This window comes from Schistocerca piceifrons, unplaced genomic scaffold (assembly GCF_021461385.2).
Source record: "Schistocerca piceifrons isolate TAMUIC-IGC-003096 unplaced genomic scaffold, iqSchPice1.1 HiC_scaffold_574, whole genome shotgun sequence".
In the NCBI taxonomy this organism is placed as follows: Eukaryota; Metazoa; Arthropoda; class Insecta; order Orthoptera; family Acrididae; genus Schistocerca; species Schistocerca piceifrons.
Window position 1 is genome coordinate 92,082 of NW_025728815.1, and position 18,017 is coordinate 110,098.

Here is an 18,017-nt window from a genome sequence, read left to right on the forward strand (position 1 = left end):
TATCATGAAAACAACATTGATGTGCACCAATCACACCCCGAAGCAGAGAGGACAACCGGCTATTGAGCGCTCTAGCAGCTGTCTTGTAGTCAAAATTCAGCAATGTGAGCGGACGAAGATTGGCAGCAGATAAACGACCAGAAGACTTCGGAATTAAAACAATTTTCCCTACTTTAAAATCGGCAGGCACATCCATCCCCCTGACAATCTCATTTAAAATCTGCGTAAAAATGCCACCCAAAAGAGGCCAAAAACGGAGATAAAATTCTTTAGGCAGGCCGTCTGGACCCGGCGATTTACTGGACGGAGAGCGAGCAATAAAATCGAAAACCTCATCTACCTGGAACTCCCGGAGAAATTCGCCGTTCGCGTCAGGCGCGATCGTCGCAGTTAGATCCCCAATGACATCTTCCGAAAGAGACTCACCAGAATCATCGGCAGAATATAGACTAGTGTAATATTGGTGAAGAGCACGAACCATTTCCTCCTGTGCAATAAGCTGTCGCCCATCATCCACCGTAAGAGAAGAGATGAAGGAGCGACGACGACGAGTCTGATGCCTTAGCAGGTGGTACAAGGATGTCAGCTCACCTTCAACAAGAGAGTGAGGTTTCGACTTAACTCGCAGACCATCCATCTGTCGTCGTTTAAGGCTCAAGAGCTTGGCTTTAATACGACGAACATCATGGATCCGCAGAGGAGAGGTACCCGCCGCGTCATATAGTTCACGCAGGACAGAGTAGTAATATTCATACGTGTTCTTAAAATCACGCGCCCTTGCAGCACAGTAAAAAATCAAAGTCTGACGAATCTTGGGCTTGGCAAACGCAGTCCACCAAACCAGCAAGGAGGGGTAACGCGGAACAGAGCGAAGACATCGCTCCCACACGGCACTTATAACATCATCTATAGCACTGTCGGCAAGGTGGGAAACATTTAACATCCACTGGGAACGATAAAGTTTTGCAGGTTGGTGACTAAGATTTACAGTTGCAGTAAAAGCACAATGGTCAGAAAAACTAGTAGGAATAACATCGACAGAAAGAATTTTATCACATAAAAAATCAGATAAATAGAATCTGTCGAGTCTACTGCATGAGGACGCGGTAAAAAACGTATATTTCACCAGGGTTGGATATTTGTGTTCCCAAACATCACGCAGATGCATCGTACGAACTAAGTCATGTAAATCACGGCAATAATTAAAATTGGGGGACTGGTCTTCAGGGCGTAAAACACAATTAAAATCGCCTCCGAGCAGGAGACTCCGAGGACTCTGGCGCAAAAGATAAATAAGCTCTTCTTTATAAAAGCGCGAGCGAGCCACAGTGTGACCCGAACCAGAGGGGGCATACAAAACAACGAGGCGGAGATCAAAAAGACGACAACCAATCCCACGGCCAGAGTCAAGGAATTCAATGTCAGTAATAGGAATGCCCTCTCGAAAGAAAAGAGCAGTTCCTGTTGAATATTCCGGCGCGACATTAAAAACAGTTTGAAATCCAGGTAGAGAGAGATCAGAAAACAACACTTCCTGCAAGAACACTACGTCCGCACAGGCGTCGTAAATAAACTGCCGCAAAGAGGCAATGCGAACGTCGGACTCAATACGGTTAAGATTTAAGGTAAGAAAGGTGTATGCTTGAACCATAGAGAGAAAAGCGAGAAAGGAAATCACCTACACCGACGCACCAACGTCACAGTCCATAGCAGGGGAGACGGAGGCATCCGAGGGAGGGGGACTGGTACCCCGTTCCGCGGATCCCTTACGCTTCGGTTTTTTACGAACAGCATTAACGTTCGGCTGAACGCGTAACTTGCGTCGGCTGACGGGCAAGGAAGCTTCAGCCGCCGGTGACGTAGGAGGGTCAAGTTCTGTATCCGACACCACCCGCGCCGGTCCACATGCGGGATCCGGGGTCGCGGGGGAAACATCCGACAAAACGGAATGGTCAACACCTGCACTAGCTTCCGGCAAACATGGACTGCACGGAGGCGAAACGTGAGCAGGAAGGTCCGAGGCCGCAGAGTTGGAAGGAAGCGGAGCAGCTCCGCTGGCAGAGGTATGGGGCAGCGAAGCAGGAAGTTGTCGCGGCTCCACTTGTTGTGACATCGAAGTCGGTTCGGAAGACGGCGCCAACAGGCCCGACCGACGACCCGACTCGAGAGAAGCTGCGTCGGAGGCCGGAGGGGCGCCAGCAGCCGCTACCGGAACCGCTACCTCAGGAGGGCAGGGAGCAGCTACAGTACACAGTGGCTCGGAGGATGCCGGTCGCTCGGACTGGGGCATCTCAGGGAGATCCTCATCCGTACTATTTCCATCGTGTGGGCGACGCCTCTTATTATTCAAAAGTGGCACACCCACCTGAGGGACAGACGGAACAACATCAGATTTAGCACGCAAAGGAGGAAATTCTGTGTCAGGGTTGCGCAAAACCTGTGGCGGGGCGCTACTACCACTGGACTGTGCTACACCAAGAGCAGAACCACCTGCAACGAGGTCAGCGACCGTTAACTTGCGACGCTGTTCGAGAGAATTTTTTAAAACAAAAACTCTCCGCGGACAGTCGGTACGCACGTGACCACTTTCATTGCACAAAAAACAGGTGCCAACCTGACCACTATATGTTACATGGACACGATATCCACCGATCTGCAGGTGAGATGGAATATTCTGCTTAACGTGCATTTCGACTGAACGAATACCACTGTAACATTGCAGGCGATGTTGGCTTGACCAGCGTTCAAGGCGAATGCTCTTTATATCACCATACTTCTGTAGACCCTCCTTAAGATAGACATTATCCACCTCCGGTGGAAGGTTGTAAACACGAACACTGGTGTACGTAATGGAAGCATTGGAAAGCAGCACGGTACTTACAGAATCATCCCGATGCCGAAAGAGAACTTGATGAGCGTATTTAGAAAGAATTTTATCAACCTGAAGTGGGTCCATAAACTTAACAAAGAAAACATACAGTTCGGTATCAAAATAAGCAGTGTGCACCTGATCCGAATGAACACCAAAGGTATCTACCAACCAATCATGAATCTCAAGAGAACTAGGTTGCACATGGCGGGTTGACTTGTCAAAAGCAAAACTAACTGTAGCCTGACGAGGAATAACCTGGGACGACATTTTCAAAATATGCGGTCGAAACCGCTACACAAAAAAACACTGAAATAAGGACAGAAAGTAACACAAGGTACGAAACAACGACGGAGAAACACTCACAGAAGTTGCAACACAACACGTAAACAAAAACGATAGTCCACTATACGTAACGCTACGGCGGAGCGGAAGACTAGGCACGTCCACACTGCACGGCGTCTAAAGCGGAACTGCCCCTGAGCTAAGGAGGCTGCTACAGCTTACACCTCTTTGCGATCGCTACAGCCCTCGAGAAAAATACATTTCAGAGTCCTGAAAATGCGTACAAAGATTTACTCTGCCACAACAATTCGCTACCACTGAGGTCCACAGCGATGACTGACGGGTGCTGCCGACTTTCGTCTATCGTCATCTGTGATCTTGGCTCAGGCCCGAAAAGACACGCTATTTTGAAATTTTCGGTTCAAAGCATTACATTGGCCCATTTAAAATTGTGCTGCCCCCTGTGAGAACCGAACTCACGACCCCTGGTTTACAAGACCAGTGCTCTGCCGCTGAGCTAAGGAGGCTGCTACAGCTTACACCTCTTTGCGATCGCTACAGCCCTCGAGAAAAATACATTTCAGAGTCCTGAAAATGCGTACAAAGATTTACTCTGCCACAACAATTCGCTACCACTGAGGTCCACAGCGATGACTGACGGGTGCTGCCGACTTTCGTCTATCGTCATCTGTGATCTTGGCTCAGGCCCGAAAAGACACGCTATTTTGAAATTTTCGGTTCAAAGCATTACATTGGCCCATTTAAAATTGTGCTGCCCCCTGTGAGAACCGAACTCACGACCCCTGGTTTACAAGACCAGTGCTCTGCCCCTGAGCTAAGGAGGCTGCTACAGCTTACACCTCTTTGCGATCGCTACAGCCCTCGAGAAAAATACATTTCAGAGTCCTGAAAATGCGTACAAAGATTTACTCTGCCACAACAATTCGCTACCACTGAGGTCCACAGCGATGACTGACGGGTGCTGCCGTCTTTCGTCTATCGTCATCTGTGATCTTGGCTCAGGCCCGAAAAGACACGCTATTTTGAAATTTTCGGTTCAAAGCATTACATTGGCCCATTTAAAATTGTGCTGCCCCCTGTGAGAATCGAACTCACGCCCCCTGGTTTACAAGACCAGTGCTCTGCCCCTGAGCTAAGGAGGCTGCTACAGCTTACACCTCTTTGCGATCGCTACAGCCCTCGAGAAAAATACATTTCAGAGTCCTGAAAATGCGTACAAAGATTTACTCTGCCACAACAATTCGCTACCACTGAGGTCCACAGCGATGACTGACGGGTGCTGCCGTCTTTCGTCTATCGTCATCTGTGATCTTGGCTCATGCCCGAAAAGACACGCTATTTTGAAATTTTCGGTTCAAAGCATTACATTGGCCCATTTAAAATTGTGCTGCCCCCTGTGAGAAACGAACTCACGACCCCTGGTTTACAAGACCAGTTCTTTGCCCCTGAGCTAAGGAGGCTGCTACAGCTTACACCTCTTTGCGATCGCTACAGCCCTCGAGAAAAATACATTTCAGAGTCCTGAAAATGCGTACAAAGATTTACTCTGCCACAACAATTCGCTACCACTGAGGTCCACAGCGATGACTGACGGGTGCTGCCGTCTTTCGTCTATCGTCATCTGTGATCTTGGCTCAGGCCCGAAAAGACACGCTATTTTGAAATTTTCGGTTCAAAGCATTACATTGGCCCATTTAAAATTGTGCTGCCCCCTGTGAGAATCGAACTCACGACCCCTGGTTTACAAGACCAGTGCTCTGCCCCTGAGCTAAGGAGGCTGCTACAGCTTACACCTCTTTGCGATCGCTACAGCCCTCGAGAAAAATACATTTCAGAGTCCTGAAAATGCGTATAAAGATTTACTCTGCCACAACAATTCGCTACCACTGAGGTCCACAGCGATGACTGACGGGTGCTGCCGTCTTTCGTCTATCGTCATCTGTGATCTTGGCTCAGGCCCGAAAAGACACGCTATTTTGAAATTTTCGGTTCAAAGCATTACATTGGCCCATTTAAAATTGTGCTGCCCCCTGTGAGAATCGAACTCACGACCCCTGGTTTACAAGACCAGTGCTCTGCCGCTGAGCTAAGGAGGCTGCTACAGCTTACACCTCTTTGCGATCGCTACAGCCCTCGAGAAAAATACATTTCAGAGTCCTGAAAATGCGTACAAAGATTTACTCTGCCACAACAATTCGCTACCACTGAGTTCCACAGCGATGACTGAGGGGTGCTGCCGTCTTTCGTCTATCGTCATCTGTGATCTTGGCTCAGGCCCGAAAAGACACGCTATTTTGAAATTTTCGGTTCAAAGCATTACATTGGCCCATTTAAAATTGTGCTGCCCCCTGTGAGAATCGAACTCACGACCCCTGGTTTACAAGACCAGTGCTCTGCCCCTGAGCTAAGGAGGCTGCTACAGCTTACACCTCTTTGCGATCGCTACAGCCCTCGAGAAAAATACATTTCAGAGTCCTGAAAATGCGTACAAAGATTTACTCTGCCACAACAATTCGCTACCACTGAGGTCCACAGCGATGACTGACGGGTGCTGCCGTCTTTCGTCTATCGTCATCTGTGATCTTGGCTCAGGCCCGAAAAGACACGCTATTTTGAAATTTTCGGTTCAAAGCATTACATTGGCCCATTTAAAATTGTGCTGCCCCCTGTGAGAATCGAACTCACGACCCCTGGTTTACAAGACCAGTGCTCTGCCCCTGAGCTAAGGAGGCTGCTACAGCTTACACCTCTTTGCGATCGCTACAGCCCTCGAGAAAAATACATTTCAGAGTCCTGAAAATGCGTACAAAGATTTACTCTGCCACAACAATTCGCTACCACTGAGGTCCACAGCGATGACTGACGGGTGCTGCCGTCTTTCGTCTATCGTCATCTGTGATCTTGGCTCAGGCCCGAAAAGACACGCTATTTTGATATTTTCGGTTCAAAGCATTACATTGGCCCATTTAAAATTGTGCTGCCCCCTGTGAGAATCGAACTCACGACCCCTGGTTTACAAGACCAGTGCTCTGCCCCTGAGCTAAGGAGGCTGCTACAGCTTACACCTCTTTGCGATCGCTACAGCCCTCGAGAAAAATACATTTCAGAGTCCTGGAAATGCGTACAAAGATTTACTCTGCCACAACAATTCGCTACCACTGAGGTCCACAGCGATGACTGACGGGTGCTGCCGTCTTTCGTCTATCGTCATCTGTGATCTTGGCTCAGGCCCGAAAAGACACGCTATTTTGAAATTTTCGGTTCAAAGCATTACATTGGCCCATTTAAAATTGTGCTGCCCCCTGTGAGAATCGAACTCACGACCCCTGGTTTACAAGACCAGTGCTCTGCCCCTGAGCTAAGGAGGCTGCTACAGCTTACACCTCTTTGCGATCGCTACAGCCCTCGAGAAAAATACATTTCAGAGTCCTGAAAATGCGTACAAAGATTTACTCTGCCACAACAATTCGCTACCACTGAGGTCCACAGCGATGACTGACAGGTGCTGCCGTCTTTCGTCTATCGTCATCTGTGATCTTGGCTCAGGCCCGAAAAGACACGCTATTTTGAAATTTTCGGTTCAAAGCATTACATTGGCCCATTTAAAATTGTGCTGCCCCCTGTGAGAATCGAACTCATGACCCCTCGTTTACAAGACCAGTGCTCTGCCCCTTTTTTTTTTTTTTTTTTTTATTTTTTTTTTTTTTTTTTTTATATATAAGTCCGGGATTTGAACCCGGGACCTCCTGCACCCTAAGCAGGAATCATACCCCTAGACCAACTTTTTTTTTTTTTTTTTTTTTTTTTTTTTGAAGCAGACACTCTACCACTCGAACGAATATATCTATTGAAAAAAATATTAAAGAATATCCACCACACAGCCACTTCAAAAGAAGTACAGTACTGAAATTAAAATCCTAAAACATGACTATATAATGTAGACTGCTTACTGAAATAAAGGTTAAAACACGAAAACTTCAGTCCTGGTGTAGAGGAGAAACATACATAAAGGCGGCAAATTCAGAAACAGTATAAAAGAAAATGGCTCACACAGGTGACCTTAGCCAACACCCTCTCTTTCAAATGTCAGGCTAAGCATATTGGCAAAATCATCTCGGAGGCCTGGCAATCGCAAGCGCTGCCAGTAAGCAGTAAGCATGTACTGCCGAAACGCTAGGTGTCCATCCTCTTCATGACAACTGTTGACAAAATGTACGAAATGGCCAATCAACCACATGACGGTATGGAGCTTCGTCCGCGGAAAAAAGGAAGAATCGGGCCGGACGATGATGGCAATAGTATAAGCGGCTTCAGCAGACCTAGTGACAAAAGCAAGTTGTTTCCTGAGCCAACGCCAATTAGCAAGGTGCCCACAGCAGGTGAATCGATGTTCAAGGGTATCCAGGAGACCACACCGAGTACAGGTGTCCGTGTCAGAAAGACCAATACGGTGCAGTCGTACATTGGTGGGAACCAAATTATTTATTACCCTATACCACGTGGACGCCACGGCCAAAGAGTGGATCGGCAGACTAACGTTCTTCCAGACGTTCCTCCAGGACACGGATGGAGACGCCAGTTCTATTGGATTGGGACTGGCCAGCCCCTCCCAGCGGGCAATCAAGCTCTTGGTCGTTGGCACCGGTCGCCGCAAGAAGACGTCACCGAGGTAACTCACCGCAATGTAAAATTCCCGAATGTGTTTCAACTTAAAATTTAGGCGTCCGACATCGACAGGTGGAGCAAGGCTCGCCGGACGCACAACAGTAAAAAGCCTGGATGTAATTGAAGTCACTTCTTGCGTAACAATTAGAGTCGTTCGGCGGACGTACAAAGCAGACGCCTTGCGAGTAATGTCAGAGAGGCCCAAGCCTCCGGAGAGACGCGGTTTCGTCATTACCTCGTAACGTAACTTGAATAGATGGCCCTTCCATATAAACCTGCTAGACAATTGGCGCAACCTTTTCGCCACCATCATGGGAAGTGGGAACAGCTGAGCAACATAATAAGCTTTACATAGGACGTAGGTGTCTAAAATGCGGACTTTTTGCAAAATGGTAGCAGAGCGCTGCTCATGGACCATCAGAGCCCCCTGTATCTTCTCGGCGACAGATTTCCAATTGAGAGCCGCCATTTTTAGAGGACACCGATCAATGATAATCCCCAAGGACGTATGGCGATCGACAAAAGTGGCCCAAGGGACGTCAGCATCGCGAAATCCTCGAATATCAAGGAACTTACATTTACCCTGATTGAGACGCGCTCCAGAGACACGACAGTATGCATCAACTGCCCCTTTCAACAACGGGATATCATCTCGTTGACGGAGGAGAACAACGACATCATCCGCATATGCCTTAACCGAGAGCTTCCCACCAGAGAGGGACATACCCTGAAGCTTGAGAGCAATAGTCCGAAGCAGCGGTTCCAGGGACAAAACGAATAAAGACATAGAGAGCGGACTACCCTGAGGCACTCCGCGGCGGATAGCAATGGGCGGCGTCAGCTGCCCATTGACTGACACCCGAGCTGTTATTCCCCTGTACAAATTGCCAAGAACACCACGTGATGAAGCGTTAAAACCTATTGTACCTAAAACACGATCTAAAAACACATGACTGACGTGATCAAAAGCCTTATAAAAATCAAGGAAGGCAAAGGCACAATGTACGTTTGTAACCGCCGCAACCGAGACAACATCCCGATATTCGGCTACTGGTGTCAGAATAGATCTATCATGAAAACAACATTGATGTGCACCAATCACACCCCGAAGCAGAGAAGACAGCCGGCTATTGAGCGCTCTAGCGGCTGTCTTATAGTCAAAATTCAGCAATGTGAGCGGACGAAGATTGGCAGCAGATAAACGACCAGAGGACTTCGGAATTAAAACAATTTTCCCTACTTTAAAATCGGCAGGCACATCCATCCCTCTGACAATCTCATTTAAAATCTGCGTAAAAATGCCACCCAAAAGAGGCCAAAAACGGAGATAAAATTCTTTAGGCAGGCCGTCTGGACCCGGCGATTTACTGGACGGAGAGCGAGCAATAAAATCGAAAACATCATCTACCTGGAACTCCCGGAGAAATTCGCCGTTCGCGTCAGGCGCGATCGTCGCAGTTAGATCCCCAAAGACATCATCCGAAAGAGACTCACCAGAATCATCGGCAGAATAGAGACTAGTGTAATACTGATGAAGAGCACGAACCATTTCCTCCTGTGCACTAAGCTGTCGCCCATCATCCACCGTAAGAGAAGAGATGAAGGAGCGACGACGACGAGTCTGATGCCGTAGCAGGTGGTACAAGGATGTCAGTTCACCTTCAACAAGAGAGTGAGGTTTCGACTTAACTCGCAGACCATCCATCTGTCGTCGTTTAAGGCTCAAGAGCTTGGCTTTAATACGACGAACATCATGGATCCGCAGTGGAGAGGTACCCGCCGCGTCATATAGTTCACGCAGGACAGAGTAGTAATATTCATACGTGTTCTTAAAATCACGCGTCCTAGCAGCACAGTAGAAAATCAAAGTCTGACGAATCTTGGGCTTGGCAAACGCAGTCCACCAAACCAGCAAGGAGGGGTATCGCGGGACAGAGCGAAGACATCGCTCCCACACGCCACTTATAACATCATCCATAGCACTGTCGGCAAGGTGGGAAACATTTAACATCCACTGGGAACGATAAAGGTTTTGCAGGTTGGCGACTAAGATTTACAGTTGCAGTAAAAGCACAATGGTCAGAAAAACTAGTAGGAATAACATCGACAGAAAGAATTTTATCACATAAAAAATCAGATAAATAGAATCTGTCGAGTCTACTGCATGAGGACGCGGTAAAAAACGTATATTTCACCAGGGTTGGATATTTGTGTTCCCAAACATCACGCAGATGCATCGTACGAACTAAGTCATGTAAATCACGGCAATAATTAAAATTGGGGGACTGGTCTGCAGGGCGTAAAACACAATTAAAATCGCCTCCGAGCAGGAGACTCCGAGGACTCTGGCGCAAAAGATAAATAAGCTCTTCTTTATAAAAGCGCGATCGAGCCACAGTGTGACCCGAACCAGAGGGGGCATACAAAACAACGAGGCGGAGATCAAAAAGACGACAACCAATCCCACGGCCAGAGTCAAGGAATTCAATGTCAGTAATAGGAATGCCCTCTCGAAAGAAAAGAGCAGTTCCTGTTGAATATTCCGGCGCGACATTAAAAACAGTTTGAAATCCAGGTAGAGAGAGATCAGAAAACAACACTTCCTGCAAAAACACTACGTCCGCACAGGCGTCGTAAATAAACTGCCGCAAAGAGGCAATGCGAACGTCAGACTCAATACGGTTAACATTTAAGGTAAGAAAGGTGTATGCTTGAACCATAGAGAGAAAAGCGAGAAATCAAATCACCTACACCGACGCACCAGCGTCACAGTCCATAGCAGGGGTGACGGAGGCATCCGAGGGAGGGGGACTGCTACCCCGTTCCGCGGATCCCTTACGTTTCGGTTTTTTACGAACAGCATTAACGTTCGGCTGAACTCGTAACTTGCGTCGGCTGACGGGCAAGGAAACTTCAGCCGCCGGTGACGTAGGAGGGTCAAGTTCTGTATCCGACACCACCCGCGCCGGTCCACATGCGGGATCCGGGGTCGCGGGGGAAACATCCGACAAAACGGAATGGTCAACACCTGCACTAGCTTCCGGCAAACATGGACTGCACGGAGGCGAAACGTGAGCAGGAAGGTCCGAGGCCGCAGAGTTGGAAGGAAGCGGAGCAGCTCCGCTGGCAGAGGTATGGGGCAGCGAAGCAGGAAGTTGTCGCGGCTCCACTTGTTGTGACATCGAAGTCGGTTCGGAAGACGGCGCCAACAGGCCCGACCGACGACCCGACTCGAGAGAAGCTGCGTCGGAGGCCGGAGGGGCGCCAGCAGCCGCCACCGGAACCGCTACCTCAGGAGGGCAGGGAGCAGCTACAGTACACAGTGGCTCGGAGGATGCCGGTCGCTCGGACTGGGGCATCTCAGGGAGATCCTCATCCGTACTATTTCCATCGTGTGGGCGACGCCTCTTATTATTCAAAAGTGGCACACCCACCGGAGGGACAGACGGAACAACATCAGATTTAGCACGCAAAGGAGGAAATTCTGTATCAGGGGTGCGCAAAACCTGTGGCGGGGCGCTACTACCACTGGACTGTGCTACACCAAGAGCAGAACCACCTGCAACGAGGTCAGCGACCGTTAACTTGCGACGCTGTTCGAGAGAATTTTTTAAAACAAAAACTCTCCGCGGACAGTCGGTACGCACGTGACCACTTTCATTGCACAAAAAACAGGTGCCAACCTGACCACTATATGTTACATGGACACGATATCCACCGATCTGCAGGTGAGATGGAATATTCTGCTTAACGTGCATTTCGACTGAACGAATACCACTGTAACATTGCAGGCGATGTTGGCTTGACCAGCGTTCAAGGCGAATGCTCTTTACATCACCATACTTCTGTAGACCCTCCTTAAGATAGACATTATCCACCTCCGGTGGAAGGTTGTAAACACGAACATTGGTATACGTGATGGAAGCATTGGAAAGCAGCACGGTACTTACAGAATCATCCCGATGCCGAAAGAGAACTTGATGACCATATTTAGAAAGAATTTTATCAACCTGAAGTGGGTCCATAAACTTAACAAAGAAAACATACAGTTCGGTATCAAAATAAGCAGTGTGCACCTGATCCGAATGAACACCAAAGGTATCTACCAACCAATCATGAATCTCAAGAGAACTAGGTTGCACATGGCGGGTTGACTTGTCAAAAGCAAAACTAACTGTAGCCTGACGAGGAATAACCTGGGACGACATTTTCAAAATATGCGGTCGAAACCGCTACACAAAAAACACTGAAATAAGGACAGAAAGTAACACAAGGTACGAAACAACGACGGAGAAACACTCTCAGAAGTTGCAACACAACACGTAACAAAAACGATAGTCCACTATACGGAACGCTACGGCGGAGCGGAAGACTAGGCACGTCCACACTGCACGGCGTCTAAAGCGGAACTGTGAGACCCCTGAGCTAAGGAGGCTGCTACAGCTTACACCTCTTTGCGATCGCTGCAGCCCTCGAGAAAAATACATTTCAGAGTCCTGAAAATGCGTACAAAGATTTACTCTGCCACAACAATTCGCTACCACTGAGGTCCACAGCGATGACTGACGGGTGCTGCCGTCTTTCGTCTATCGTCATCTGTGATCTTGGCTCAGGCCCGAAAAGACACGCTATTTTGAAATTTTCGGTTCAAAGCATTACATTGGCCCATAAAAATTGTGCTGCCCCCTGTGAGAATCGAACTCACGACCCCTGGTTTACAAGACCAGTGCTCTGCCCCTGAGCTAAGGAGGCTGCTACAGCTTACACCTCTTTGCGATCGCTACAGCCCTCGAGAAAAATACATTTCAGAGTCCTGAAAATGCGTACAAAGATTTACTCTGCCACAACAATTCGCTACCACTGAGGTCCACAGCGATGACTGACGGGTGATGCCGTCTTTCGTCTAACGTCATCTGTGATCTTGGCTCAGGCCCGAAAAGACACGCTATTTTGAAATTTTCGGTTCAAAGCATTACATTGGCCCATTTAAAATTGTGCTGCCCCCTGTGAGAATCGAACTCACGACCCCTGGTTTACAAGACCAGTGCTCTGCCCCTGAGCTAAGGAGGCTGCTACAGCTAACACCTCTTTGCGATCGCTACAGCCCTCGAGAAAAATACATTTCAGAGTCCTGAAAATGCGTACAAAGATTTACTCTGCCACAACAATTCGCTACCACTGAGGTCCACAGCGATGACTGACGGGTGCTGCCGTCTTTCGTCTATCGTCATCTGTGATCTTGGCTCAGGCCCGAAAAGACACGCTATTTTGAAATTTTCGGTTCAAAGCATTACATTGGCCCATTTAAAATTGTGCTGCCCCCTGTGAGAATCGAACTCACGACCCCTGGTTTACAAGACCAGTGCTCTGCCCCTGAGCTAAGGAGGCTGCTACAGCTTACACCATTTTTGCGATCGCTACAGCTCTCGAGAAAAATACATTTCAGAGTCCTGAAAATGCGTACAAAGATTTACTCTGCCACAACAATTCGCTACCACTGAGGTCCACAGCGATGACTGACGGGTGCTGCCGTCTTTCGTCTATCGTCATCTGTGATCTTGGCTCAGGCCCGAAAAGACACGCTATTTTGAAATTTTCGGTTCAAAGCATTACATTGGCCCATTTAAAATTGTGCTGCCCCCTGTGAGAATCGAACTCACGACCCCTGGTTTACAAGACCAGTTCTCTGCCCCCGAGCTAAGGAGGCTGCTACAGCTTACACCTCTTTGCGATCGCTACAGCCCTCGAGAAAAATACATTTCAGAGTCCTGAAAATGCGTACAAAGATTTACTCTGCCACAACAATTCGCTACCACTGAGGTCCACAGCGATGACTGACGGGTGCTGCCGTCTTTCGTCTATCGTCATCTGTGATCTTGGCTCAGGCCCGAAAAGACACGCTATTTTGAAATTTTCTTTTCAAAGCATTACATTGGCCCATTTAAAATTGTGCTGCCCCCTGTGAGAATCGAACTCACGACCCCTGGTTTACAAGACCAGTGCTCTGCCCCTGAGTTAAGGAGGCTGCTACAGCTTACACCTCTTTGCGATCGCTACAGCCCTCGAGAAAAATACATTTCAGAGTCCTGAAAATGCGTACAAAGATTTACTCTGCCACAACAATTCGCTACCACTGAGGTCCACAGCGATGACTGACGGGTGCTGCCGTCTTTCGTCTATCGTCATCTGTGATCTTGGCTCAGGCCCGAAAAGACACGCTATTTTGAAATTTTCGGTTCAAAGCGTTACATTGGCCCATTTGAAATTGTGCTGCCCCCTGTGAGAATCGAACTCACGACCCCTGGTTTACAAGACCAGTGCTCTGCCCCTGAGCTAAGGAGGCTGCTACAGCTTACACCTGTTTGCGATCGCTACAGCCCTCGAGAAAAATACATTTCAGAGTCCTGAAAATGCGTACAAAGATTTACTCTGCCACAACAATTCGCTACCACTGAGGTCCACAGCGATGACTGACGGGTGCTGCCGTCTTTCGTCTATCGTCATCTGTGATCTTGGCTCAGGCCCGAAAAGACACGCTATTTTGAAATTTTCGGTTCAAAGCATTACATTGGCCCATTTAAAATTGTGCTGCCCCCTGTGAGAATCGAACTCACGACCCCTAGTTTACAAGACCAGTGCTCTGCCCCTGAGCTATGGAGGCTGCTACAGCTTACACCTCTTTGCGATCGCTACAGCCCTCGAGAAAAATACATTTCAGAGTCCTGAAAATGCGTACAAAGATTTACTCTGCCACAACAATTCGCTACCACTGAGGTCCACAGCGATGACTGACGGGTGCTGCCGTCTTTCGTCTATCGTCATCTGTGATCTTGGCTCAGGCCCGAAAAGACACGCTATTTTGAAATTTTCGGTTCAAAGCATTACATTGGCCCATTTAAAATTGTGCTGCCCCCTGTGAGAATCGAACTCACGACCCCTGGTTTACAAGACCAGTGCTCTGCCCCTGAGCTAAGGAGGCTGCTACAGCTTACACCATTTTTGCGATCGCTACAGCTCTCGAGAAAAATACATTTCAGAGTCCTGAAAATGCGTACAAAGATTTACTCTGCCACAACAATTCGCTACCACTGAGGTCCACAGCGATGACTGACGGGTGCTGCCGTCTTTCGTCTATCGTCATCTGTGATCTTGGCTCAGGCCCGAAAAGACACGCTATTTTGAAATTTTCGGTTCAAAGCATTACATTGGCCCATTTAAAATTGTGCTGCCCCCTGTGAGAATCGAACTCACGACCCCTGGTTTACAAGACCAGTTCTCTGCCCCCGAGCTAAGGAGGCTGCTACAGCTTACACCTCTTTGCGATCGCTACAGCCCTCGAGAAAAATACATTTCAGAGTCCTGAAAATGCGTACAAAGATTTACTCTGCCACAACAATTCGCTACCACTGAGGTCCACAGCGATGACTGACGGGTGCTGCCGTCTTTCGTCTATCGTCATCTGTGATCTTGGCTCAGGCCCGAAAAGACACGCTATTTTGAAATTTTCTTTTCAAAGCATTACATTGGCCCATTTAAAATTGTGCTGCCCCCTGTGAGAATCGAACTCACGACCCCTGGTTTACAAGACCAGTGCTCTGCCCCTGAGTTAAGGAGGCTGCTACAGCTTACACCTCTTTGCGATCGCTACAGCCCTCGAGAAAAATACATTTCAGAGTCCTGAAAATGCGTACAAAGATTTACTCTGCCACAACAATTCGCTACCACTGAGGTCCACAGCGATGACTGACGGGTGCTGCCGTCTTTCGTCTATCGTCATCTGTGATCTTGGCTCAGGCCCGAAAAGACACGCTATTTTGAAATTTTCGGTTCAAAGCGTTACATTGGCCCATTTGAAATTGTGCTGCCCCCTGTGAGAATCGAACTCACGACCCCTGGTTTACAAGACCAGTGCTCTGCCCCTGAGCTAAGGAGGCTGCTACAGCTTACACCTGTTTGCGATCGCTACAGCCCTCGAGAAAAATACATTTCAGAGTCCTGAAAATGCGTACAAAGATTTACTCTGCCACAACAATTCGCTACCACTGAGGTCCACAGCGATGACTGACGGGTGCTGCCGTCTTTCGTCTATCGTCATCTGTGATCTTGGCTCAGGCCCGAAAAGACACGCTATTTTGAAATTTTCGGTTCAAAGCATTACATTGGCCCATTTAAAATTGTGCTGCCCCCTGTGAGAATCGAACTCACGACCCCTAGTTTACAAGACCAGTGCTCTGCCCCTGAGCTATGGAGGCTGCTACAGCTTACACCTCTTTGCGATCGCTACAGCCCTCGAGAAAAATACATTTCAGAGTCCTGAAAATGCGTACAAAGATTTACTCTGCCACAACAATTCGCTACCACTGAGGTCCACAGCGATGACTGACGGGTGCTGCCGTCTTTCGTCTATCGTCATCTGTGATCTTGGCTCAGGCCCGAAAAGACACGCTATTTTGAAATTTTCGGTTCAAAGCGTTACATTGGCCCATTTAAAATTGTGCTGCCCCCTGTGAGAATCGAACTCACGACCCCTGGTTTACAAGACCAGTGCTCTGCCCCTGAGCTAAGGAAGCTGCTACAGCTTACACCTCTTTGCGATCGCTACAGCCCTCGAGAAAAATACATTTCAGAGTCCTGAAAATGCGTACAAAGATTTACTCTGCCACAACAATTCGCTACCACTGAGGTCCACAGCGATGACTGACGGGTGCTGCCGTCTTTCGTCTATCGTCATCTGTGATCTTGGCTCAGGCCCGAAAAGACACGCTATTTTGAAATTTTCGGTTCAAAGCATTTCATTGGCCCATTTAAAATTGTGCTGCCCCCTGTGAGAATCGAACTCACGACCCCTGGTTTACAAGACCAGTGCTCTGCCCCTGAGCTAAGGAGGCTGCTACAGCTTACACCTCTTTGCGATCGCTACAGCCCTCGAGAAAAATACATTTCAGAGTCCTGAAAATGCGTACAAAGATTTACTCTGCCACAACAATTCGCTACCACTGAGGTCCACAGCGATGACTGACGGGTGCTGCGTCTTTCGTCTATCGTCATCTGTGATCTTGGCTCAGGCCCGAAAAGACACGCTATTTTGAAATTTTCGGTTCAAAGCATTACATTGGCCCATTTAAAATTGTGCTGCCCCCTGTGAGAATCGAACTCACGACCCCTGGTTTACAAGACCAGTGCTCTGCCCCTGAGCTAAGGAGGCTGCTACAGCTTACACCTCTTTGCGATCGCTACAGCCCTCGAGAAAAATACATTTCAGAGTCCTGAAAATGCGTACAAAGATTTACTCTGCCACAACAATTCGCTACCACTGAGGTCCACAGCGATGACTGACGGGTGCTGCCGTCTTTCGTCTATCGTCATCTGTGATCTTGGCTCAGGCCCGAAAAGACACGCTATTTTGAAATTTTCGGTTCAAAGCATTACATTGGCCCTTTTAAAATTGTGCTGCCCCCTGTGAGAATCGAACTCACGACCCCTGGTTTACAAGACCAGTGCTCTGCCCCTGAGCTAAGGAGGCTGCTACAGCTTACTCCTCTTTGCGATCGCTACAGCCCTCGAGAAAAATACATTTCAGAGTCCTGAAAATGCGTACAAAGATTTACTCTGCCACAACAATTCGCTACCACTGAGGTCCAGAGCGATGACTGACGGGTGCTGCCGTCTTTCGTCTATCGTCATCTGTGATCTTGGCTCAGGCCCGAAAAGACACGCTATTTTGAAATTTTCGGTTCAAAGCATTACATTGGCCCATTTAAAATTGTGCTGCCCCCTGTGAGAATCGAACTCACGACCCCTGGTTTACAAGACCAGTGCTCTGCCCCTGAGCTAAGGAGGCTGCTACAGCTTACACCTCTTTGCGATCGCTACAGCCCTCGAGAAAAATACATTTCAGAGTCCTGAAAATGCGTACAAAGATTTACTCTGCCACAACAATTCGCTACCACTGAGGTCCACAGCGATGACTGACGGGTGCTGCCGTCTTTCGTCTATCGTCATCTGTGATCTTGGCTCAGGCCCGAAAAGACACGCTATTTTGAAATTTTCGGTTCAAAGGATTACATTGGCCCATTTAAAATTGTGCTGCCCCCTGTGAGAATCGAACTCACGACCCCTGGTTTACAAGACCAGTGCTCTGCCCCTGAGCTAAGGAGGCTGCTACAGCTTACACCTC

At 48.3% G+C, this 18,017-nt stretch overlaps 28 non-coding genes across 28 annotated transcripts; all 28 read right to left on the reverse strand.

Annotated features, from left to right (window-relative positions):
- Window positions 1–3,609: 3,609 nt before the first annotated feature.
- Window positions 3,610–3,681, reverse strand: Trnat-ugu. Its single transcript has one exon. It is a non-coding gene; the product is annotated as a tRNA-Thr (tRNA).
- Window positions 3,682–3,927: 246 nt separating this feature from the next.
- Window positions 3,928–3,999, reverse strand: Trnat-ugu. The gene has a single exon. It is a non-coding gene; the product is annotated as a tRNA-Thr (tRNA).
- A 246-nt stretch (window positions 4,000–4,245) lies between these two features.
- On the reverse strand, window positions 4,246–4,317 carry Trnat-ugu. The gene has a single exon. It is a non-coding gene; the product is annotated as a tRNA-Thr (tRNA).
- A 246-nt stretch (window positions 4,318–4,563) lies between these two features.
- On the reverse strand, window positions 4,564–4,635 carry Trnat-ugu. The gene has a single exon. It is a non-coding gene; the product is annotated as a tRNA-Thr (tRNA).
- A 246-nt stretch (window positions 4,636–4,881) lies between these two features.
- Trnat-ugu lies at window positions 4,882–4,953 on the reverse strand. The gene has a single exon. It is a non-coding gene; the product is annotated as a tRNA-Thr (tRNA).
- A 246-nt stretch (window positions 4,954–5,199) lies between these two features.
- Trnat-ugu lies at window positions 5,200–5,271 on the reverse strand. The gene has a single exon. It is a non-coding gene; the product is annotated as a tRNA-Thr (tRNA).
- A 246-nt stretch (window positions 5,272–5,517) lies between these two features.
- Window positions 5,518–5,589, reverse strand: Trnat-ugu. Its single transcript has one exon. It is a non-coding gene; the product is annotated as a tRNA-Thr (tRNA).
- Window positions 5,590–5,835: 246 nt separating this feature from the next.
- Window positions 5,836–5,907, reverse strand: Trnat-ugu. The gene has a single exon. It is a non-coding gene; the product is annotated as a tRNA-Thr (tRNA).
- Window positions 5,908–6,153: 246 nt separating this feature from the next.
- Trnat-ugu lies at window positions 6,154–6,225 on the reverse strand. Its single transcript has one exon. It is a non-coding gene; the product is annotated as a tRNA-Thr (tRNA).
- A 246-nt stretch (window positions 6,226–6,471) lies between these two features.
- On the reverse strand, window positions 6,472–6,543 carry Trnat-ugu. Its single transcript has one exon. It is a non-coding gene; the product is annotated as a tRNA-Thr (tRNA).
- A 5,977-nt stretch (window positions 6,544–12,520) lies between these two features.
- On the reverse strand, window positions 12,521–12,592 carry Trnat-ugu. Its single transcript has one exon. It is a non-coding gene; the product is annotated as a tRNA-Thr (tRNA).
- A 246-nt stretch (window positions 12,593–12,838) lies between these two features.
- Window positions 12,839–12,910, reverse strand: Trnat-ugu. The gene has a single exon. It is a non-coding gene; the product is annotated as a tRNA-Thr (tRNA).
- A 246-nt stretch (window positions 12,911–13,156) lies between these two features.
- On the reverse strand, window positions 13,157–13,228 carry Trnat-ugu. Its single transcript has one exon. It is a non-coding gene; the product is annotated as a tRNA-Thr (tRNA).
- Window positions 13,229–13,475: 247 nt separating this feature from the next.
- Trnat-ugu lies at window positions 13,476–13,547 on the reverse strand. Its single transcript has one exon. It is a non-coding gene; the product is annotated as a tRNA-Thr (tRNA).
- A 246-nt stretch (window positions 13,548–13,793) lies between these two features.
- Trnat-ugu lies at window positions 13,794–13,865 on the reverse strand. Its single transcript has one exon. It is a non-coding gene; the product is annotated as a tRNA-Thr (tRNA).
- Window positions 13,866–14,111: 246 nt separating this feature from the next.
- Trnat-ugu lies at window positions 14,112–14,183 on the reverse strand. The gene has a single exon. It is a non-coding gene; the product is annotated as a tRNA-Thr (tRNA).
- Window positions 14,184–14,429: 246 nt separating this feature from the next.
- Window positions 14,430–14,501, reverse strand: Trnat-ugu. The gene has a single exon. It is a non-coding gene; the product is annotated as a tRNA-Thr (tRNA).
- Window positions 14,502–14,747: 246 nt separating this feature from the next.
- Window positions 14,748–14,819, reverse strand: Trnat-ugu. Its single transcript has one exon. It is a non-coding gene; the product is annotated as a tRNA-Thr (tRNA).
- A 247-nt stretch (window positions 14,820–15,066) lies between these two features.
- Trnat-ugu lies at window positions 15,067–15,138 on the reverse strand. The gene has a single exon. It is a non-coding gene; the product is annotated as a tRNA-Thr (tRNA).
- A 246-nt stretch (window positions 15,139–15,384) lies between these two features.
- On the reverse strand, window positions 15,385–15,456 carry Trnat-ugu. Its single transcript has one exon. It is a non-coding gene; the product is annotated as a tRNA-Thr (tRNA).
- Window positions 15,457–15,702: 246 nt separating this feature from the next.
- Trnat-ugu lies at window positions 15,703–15,774 on the reverse strand. Its single transcript has one exon. It is a non-coding gene; the product is annotated as a tRNA-Thr (tRNA).
- Window positions 15,775–16,020: 246 nt separating this feature from the next.
- Window positions 16,021–16,092, reverse strand: Trnat-ugu. The gene has a single exon. It is a non-coding gene; the product is annotated as a tRNA-Thr (tRNA).
- A 246-nt stretch (window positions 16,093–16,338) lies between these two features.
- On the reverse strand, window positions 16,339–16,410 carry Trnat-ugu. Its single transcript has one exon. It is a non-coding gene; the product is annotated as a tRNA-Thr (tRNA).
- Window positions 16,411–16,656: 246 nt separating this feature from the next.
- On the reverse strand, window positions 16,657–16,728 carry Trnat-ugu. Its single transcript has one exon. It is a non-coding gene; the product is annotated as a tRNA-Thr (tRNA).
- A 245-nt stretch (window positions 16,729–16,973) lies between these two features.
- On the reverse strand, window positions 16,974–17,045 carry Trnat-ugu. The gene has a single exon. It is a non-coding gene; the product is annotated as a tRNA-Thr (tRNA).
- A 246-nt stretch (window positions 17,046–17,291) lies between these two features.
- Trnat-ugu lies at window positions 17,292–17,363 on the reverse strand. Its single transcript has one exon. It is a non-coding gene; the product is annotated as a tRNA-Thr (tRNA).
- Window positions 17,364–17,609: 246 nt separating this feature from the next.
- Window positions 17,610–17,681, reverse strand: Trnat-ugu. The gene has a single exon. It is a non-coding gene; the product is annotated as a tRNA-Thr (tRNA).
- A 246-nt stretch (window positions 17,682–17,927) lies between these two features.
- On the reverse strand, window positions 17,928–17,999 carry Trnat-ugu. The gene has a single exon. It is a non-coding gene; the product is annotated as a tRNA-Thr (tRNA).
- Between the last annotated feature and the right edge of the window lie 18 nt (window positions 18,000–18,017).